The sequence below is a fragment of the Podarcis raffonei genome, chromosome 3, assembly GCF_027172205.1.
Source record: "Podarcis raffonei isolate rPodRaf1 chromosome 3, rPodRaf1.pri, whole genome shotgun sequence".
Classification (NCBI taxonomy): domain Eukaryota; kingdom Metazoa; phylum Chordata; class Lepidosauria; order Squamata; family Lacertidae; genus Podarcis; species Podarcis raffonei.
The window spans coordinates 22,155,421-22,162,557 of NC_070604.1; positions in this window are offsets into that span (position 1 = coordinate 22,155,421).

The following is a 7,137-nucleotide window of genomic DNA, read 5'->3' on the forward strand; positions in this document are numbered from 1 at the left end:
CTGGCATAAAGGTAAGGTAAAGGTGACCCCTGACCATTAGGTCCAGTCGTGACCGACTCTGGGGTTGCGATGCTCATCTTGCTTTATTGGCCGAGGGAGCCAGCGTACAGCTTCCGGGTCATGTGGCCAGCATGACTAAGCCACTTCTGGCGAACCAGAGCAGCGCACGGAAACGCCGTTTACCTTCTCGCCGGAGGGAAGGTATTTATCTACTTGCACTTTGACGTGCTTTCGAACTGCTAGGTTGGCAGGATTGGGCTGGCATACTTGCATACAATTCTTTCCCGCCATTTTCACAGGGAAAGAAAAGTGCAGATGTACGGAAAGGGTGACGGAGTAGCAATGTTGTCCCATGACATTCATATTTGTGTCACACCAGACCCACTGGAGTGAATGGAATTGAGCATGGCATGCCACTATATTAGTCAAAAAACCACAGTTCCCAAATGCATCAGGTACTGTAGTGTGAAAGGAACACTGGAGACTGAGGCAGAAGTGCTAGCATTATAATCAGGAAAACTTAACAAAGTATTCCCCACAAAATATTCCGACTGCACCCCTAGTCAATAAAGTGAGACATACTTCTAAGTAAACCATGCATAGGATCAGTGCTTGTGAATATAGTGAGACTAACTTCTTCGCAAGACATTTTCAATTTTGTTCAGGACTAATAAAAGTGTTTCCAGACTAGAAACGTTTGTGGGCTTATTTACAAGGCCAATATACATACGTGGGGGCAAACTTGATGAAGGGAATCTCTGAAAATGGGGCAGGGGGAAGAAACCGCCTCTCCCTTTCATTATAATGCACACACTGTAGCTCATAACATTGTGTATAATAAACACTGAAGTTAAATTGAGCATTCTTTTTCTTTTTTTTTAGTAAACTGATATCTCGGATAGCAATGTTTATGTGCCAGTGATGTCATTCACTGAAATAGCTTGCCTTTCTAATGAAGAGCAATATTTTGAATGAATGCATTATTCATACAATGGCTCTATAGTTTTCATCATTTTTCTACTATAGTTACCATCTTCCAATGTGTCACTTTATTCTTCACCTTGACAAATGGTAATAAATGAAGAAAAATGGTTTCCATGGTCTAAAATGGTGTTTGCATAATATATGGGAGATATTTCTCAGCCTCTAACAGTTCTGTCACTAATTAAATGGTGTCTGCATTACATTTTTGGAAGTATGCTTGTAGTATAAATGTTCCTGTTGGAGAACATCTATTGTTATTGTGCATGCCACAACAGGAGATCCTTTGGAAAACCCACTACCCAAATTCACATTCTGCTTACTCAACATGCCCTTCTGTTCTTCATGCTTTTCAAATTTTACTTTTTTAAAAATTTGTATCCACAGAAGTATTTATACATGTGCTTTGTTTGGCACATGATCACTGGGCTTTATGGTCACAACACAACACAAAATTAGGTCTGCATATCACATTGAAATCCATGGATTTACAGAATGTCTAAGTCTGTGGCAAATGCTGACACTTTGATTTTTTGGCAAATGCTTAGTTACTTTCATACATTGATTCATGTGATAAACAGTTCAGCCACAGTGGTTTAGGCACAGGTAACCATGAGGGTAGATCACTGCAATGCACTCTATGTGGGACTGCCCTTAAGGCTGATCTGGAAGCTGTAGCAGGTCCTGAATCTAGCAGCTAAGCTGCTAACCAGTGTTGGTGTACCGCACTGGGCTTCGTGACCCACTTGGGAAAACGCCAGGCAGCTGCGTTCTTTCCCCTCAAGTGTCCCTCGGGATCATCCACCACTTCTCCGTCCCAATGCGCTTCTGCAACACATATCCAAAGATGATTGTTGTTGTTGTTTAGTCGTTTAGTCATGTCCGACTCTTTGTGACCCCATGGACCAGAGCACGCCAGATATGTGCACACAATACTGTAGCAGAGTCCAAGCAGAAACTAGGCATAGAGGTGTGGAATCTAAGCTAATTTATTATGTAGAAGAAGAAGAAGAAGAGTTTGGATTTGATATCCCGCCTTTCACTCCCCTTCAGGAGTCTCAAAGCGGCTAACAATCTCCTTTCCCTTCCTCCCCCACAACAAACACTCTGTGAGGTAAGTGGGGCTGAGAGACTTCAAAGAAGTGTGACTGGCCCGAGGTCACCCAGCAGCTGCATGTGGAGGAGCGGAGACACGAACCCGGTTCCCCAGATTAGGTGACTACCGCTCTTAACCACTACACCACACTGGCTCTCATGTACAAGATCAAGTGTTACAGAACAAAGGAATCATGGCTCCTGTCTCCTTCTTCTCTGAGAGAGAGAACAGAAAAAAAGCAAAAGTACAACATAACGGAACCGTGTAACTGAACTTCCATTCTCACGACTCCAATAGTATGGAATGTCAACACAGACATGTGATGAAAGCAATCACACATCAGCAGTGGAGAGAATGAAATCCCAACAACCAGAGTGGCCTACTGCCAGCATAGAATGCCTTCCCTGAAAGAACTACACTGGCTTCCATTGCAGAGGGTGGAACTCTTCTGACTCTATGATTCTATGTCAGCATCATGCAGGGCCTTTTGTTGCCCCACCCAGCCAATGACACGAAGAGTGGGGACGCAATGGCACACATTGTTCCTCTATTATATTTTTTTTTGGGGGGGACAGTTTATCTTTCTCTGTGTTTGTTCTCTATAAGTTCAGACACCTCTCCAGATAGCATTGCCAAACTTCGGCATGGTTTAAGACCGTGCTGTTAGATTGATGTCATGAAGTCTTCCTCTCTTTCTTGTTGTTGAAACAGCAACCACAAAATTCAGTATACAGAGGTACCTTGATTCGTTCTGGAGGTCTGTTCTTAACCTGAAACTGTTCTTAACCTCAGGTACCACTTTAGCTAATGGGGCCTCCCGCCGCCACTGCACGATTTCTGTTCTCATTCTGAAGCAAAGTTCTTAACCCAAGGTACTATTTCTGGGTTAGCAGAGTCTGCAGCCTGAAGTGTCTGTAACCTGAAGCGTCTGTAACCTGAGGTACCACTGTATGCATTTCATTTTTTTAAAAATGGCATATGTTATACAACATTCCTTCATGTAATAACAGCACTCTTGATTTCCCAAGTCCTCTCCTCTGGGATCACTGTTTTCAGATTATCTCGCAAGTTCGCCAAGTTCTTCAGCTGCTCATAATCTGTTCTGGTCCTGCTGCTAACATTGGCAGCATAACCATTAAGCACAGTCGGACCTAAAAGCTCACAATATGGTATGTAATGTAACATTATTTAATTTCACCAGCTGCTGTGACAAGAAGGCTGCTCTTCCGATCGCTATCTTTTATCACATTTTTTTAAAAAATCCCTATGCTGCCCAATAATCATATTCTGCAAGTGTTATATCACAGAATCGTAGGGTCATCTAGTCCAACCCGCTGCAATGCAAAAATCTCAGCTAAATCTCAGCCTATGTCTTAGGTCTGAGGCTATGCAAACCCATGTTGCTTGTTTGAATTCGTGGTTGCATTCAGTGCCACATGCTATCCTTTACAGGTTGTTTTCTAGGCAACTTTTGGCAACCAAGAACCTTCCAGTTTGGGACTACAATTCCCATCATCCCCAGTCAGCATGATAGCTGTGCACAGAGGCCAGTGCAGTCCAACTTCATTGCATCAATCCATGAATGACTTAACTCCACTCTGTGAACAGGCAGACTCTTTTTTTAGAAATGTTGAGTTTGCCTGTTGCTCTTCATCATGCTTGCTTGTGGATAAAAGCCACCACACATGTTTATCTGTATGACTCTTTTACTCCAGATTTTAACACAGCTCTTCATAGTGTCTTTAGCATATTTATAACCACACCATTTCCCAAAGTGGGCTGGACAACCTGACAATGCATTAAAATGGGCATTCCTCAAACAAATAACTATTTTGTCTGTCATATAGATGTCATTGATTCTACCACACTCTGTTGTGACATGAGGCACACAAACAAACCAAAAATCTCTGTGGGTTTTACCTGTCTCTCCATTTACATACTTAGCACTGGACCTCTGAGAGCCAGAAAGCAATCCTGGATCAGTCAAGGCTATGACAAACTGAACATTTTTCCAAAGCCTATGCCGCTTGTTCCTAACTTATCCGGTGCATGCCGAAAACTCCCATTATCACTGCAAAGAGTAATAACTTCGGCCGAATAAATTTTATCTGATTTCAATCAGTAGGTGGAGATGCAAGGAGATGCTTCATTAAGAAGTAATGTGCAGAAGAGGGACGCGGGTGGCGCTGTGGGTTAAACCACAGAGCCTAGGACTTGCCGATCAGAAGGTCGGCGGTTCGAATCCCCGTGATGGGGTGAGCTCCCGTTGCTCAGTCCCTGCTCCTGCCAACCTAGCAGTTTGAAAGCACATCAAAGTGCAAGTAGATAAATAGGTACCACTCCAGCAGGAAGGTAAACAGTGTTTCCATGCGCTGCTCTGGTTCGCCAGAAGCGGCTTAGTCATGCTGGCCACATGACCCAGAAGCTGTATGCAGGCTCCCTCGGCCAGTAAAGCAAGATGAGCGCCGCAACCCCAGAGTCGGTCACGACTGGACCTAATGGTCAGGGGTCCCTTTACCCTTTACCTTTAATGTGCAGAAACAACTGACTCCAACATGAACAATAAAAGAGTTGCCATTAATCATAGGTACCTACAGTATATTTTATTTTATTTATTGAATTTATATACCACCCTATACCCAGAGGTCTCAGGGTGGTTCACATAAATGATCACAATATATAAAATCAAAATAAGAACAATAACCCAATAACACACACACACACACTTCTCCAGTCGTATATTTCCAGAACAAAAGAGCAGGATCCTATGGTGTTCCTATTATATGGAATAATAGGAGAAGGGGCAAGTAAAAGTAATTGCCGAATACCGTTCTGGAGTAATCGCCTATATATGCCATGTATACTTACATAGGCGCCAACTCTGTGGGGCCCTGGCACCCCCACATTTCCTGAAAGTTGGTACCTCCCGCCCTTGGGCAGCCTGCACCCAGTTACACAGGAAGGTCTACTCTACAAAAGTGTAGGGAAGCAGGAAGAAGAATTCCTCCCTGCTGTAACAGTCATATCCACACTCGAGCAGCTTTCCTGAACTTTCATTCAATTCATCACTTACTGCTCAGGTTCTTGTCTCAGTCCACCTGCAGCAATATTCACCTACAGCAGGCTTTCCCAGACTTGGGTCTTCAACTGTTTTTGGACTACAACCCCCATCATCATTAGCTATCAGGAGCAGTGGTCAGGGATAATGGGAATTGTGGTTCGAAAACAGCTGGAGACCCAAGTTTGGGAAACGCTGATCTAGAGCAACAACCAGTGGCTCTTGTAGGAATGTCCATACATGCCTGCATCTTCCAGCCAGGTCCAGATGAACATTGCAATTCAGACGACCACCTAGATGCACAAACAGAAGTCTGCTTCCAGAGCGCCATCTATTTTGTCAGATTTCCACTGTGGCTAATCATTTTGTATATGCCTGGTTTTACGTGCTGAGGGAAATCTTCCTTTTTCCAGTAAACACGCCAACAGTGTATGGCATCTATGGAAAGGGCAAAAGTGAGCCCAACTTGCCAGAAGTTAAGCAACAGGTTTTCCCCGAAATGCTTCTTTTCATTTTGAAGGGCAGCTTCGCTCACAAAACAAGTGGCTTAGCAGCTTTTTGAAGCCTGTTTTATTCTAGGATTTAGATATCTTTGACCACATGGTTGCACTGTAGTCCTAGATTGCCTCCTGGAATTGGAAGCCTTGGAGCAGAGATGGGAAGCTGTGCTATGATATGCTAATTTCAATGCCTACTACAGACACATTCTCATTGTCAAGAATTCCCTGCAGATAAGAGCAAATGAGATACCAGGGGAATTGTGCTTGCCATATTCTTCTGGTCTTGAAATAATGCTGTTTTGCAAATGTCCAAGGCATTTCACTTCATAATGTGAGAGCATAAAAAGCGAGATATGCAATGACTTCTACTTGGTTGGAATGAGAGATTAGCCTGAAATCAAAACTGTCTGTGCTGATATATTCTGGTTAGATGTAATTACCTCATGTGCTGTAGGGAGATTAGAAAAATTCCTGTAGAGTGAAGGCAGGAACGGGGGGTGGGGGGAGCTGCTTAGGGAGCTCAAATCCAGGGCCATGTTTTAGAATAAATACAGGCTTAATAGTTTGTTAAAGAGCACATTTTTTACAATGCGCTTTTTAAAAGTTCCACCTTTAACCAGATGATTTTCTTGCCTTTTCTTTCTTTTCTTCTGCAGAAAACATTGGCTTCCTGAATTACAAACATATATTATATGCACTGGATTTGAGCTTTATTTGAAGAAGAAATGTTTTATGCCTCCCACTCACCCCCCAGACACCTGCACTTCTCATTAGCTTAGTCTTCTTCATTTTGTATCTCGGCTTCCACTAAATTGGCTCTGACAATCTGGTGGTTTTGAAAACCAAGCGGAGCAAGCAGGGGGGACTAGTCTGAAAGTGAGAGATAATTTCTGAGGTTATGAGGAAGCTCCATGCTTGGGGAATTTAGCATTGCTGAAGCATTGATCTTCCATAATCAGCTGGAAGTGCAATTATCATTGTGGTTAAATGCACAACAATATTGCAGGCTTTCCCTCTTAATGTCCTGAAATGCATGCATGGGCAGCCAGTGGGCCACGGGCAACCCTTGATCACTCTCATTGAGGTCCACCATGTGCCAGGCAGCCCAGCCCACCTCTTCTCTGCTGCCCTGAGAAGAGATTGCTGGAGAGTGGTGGCTTTAACCTGTCCCACCCAGCAATTCTAATGCAGCAAAGATTGCACTGCTAATGGCACAGAGACAGCAATCCTTTGTACACTGTGATCGCAGTGGGAGCCCAGTTAACTCCTCCAGCACTTCTGATCGCTGTCCCTGCACTGCTATTGGCTGTGTGAGGATAGGAAATGTGGTTGCACTGGGAGGAAGAAGGTAAACACATACGTGTGTGTGTGTGTGTGTGTGTGTGTGTGTGTGTGTGTATCTGAGAGAGATGGAAGAATGTCGTGTGTATATTCAAGAGAGACGGAGGGCAAGAGTGGAGAAGGTTGTGTGTGTAAGAGAGTGGTTGTGAGGCATGGCCAAC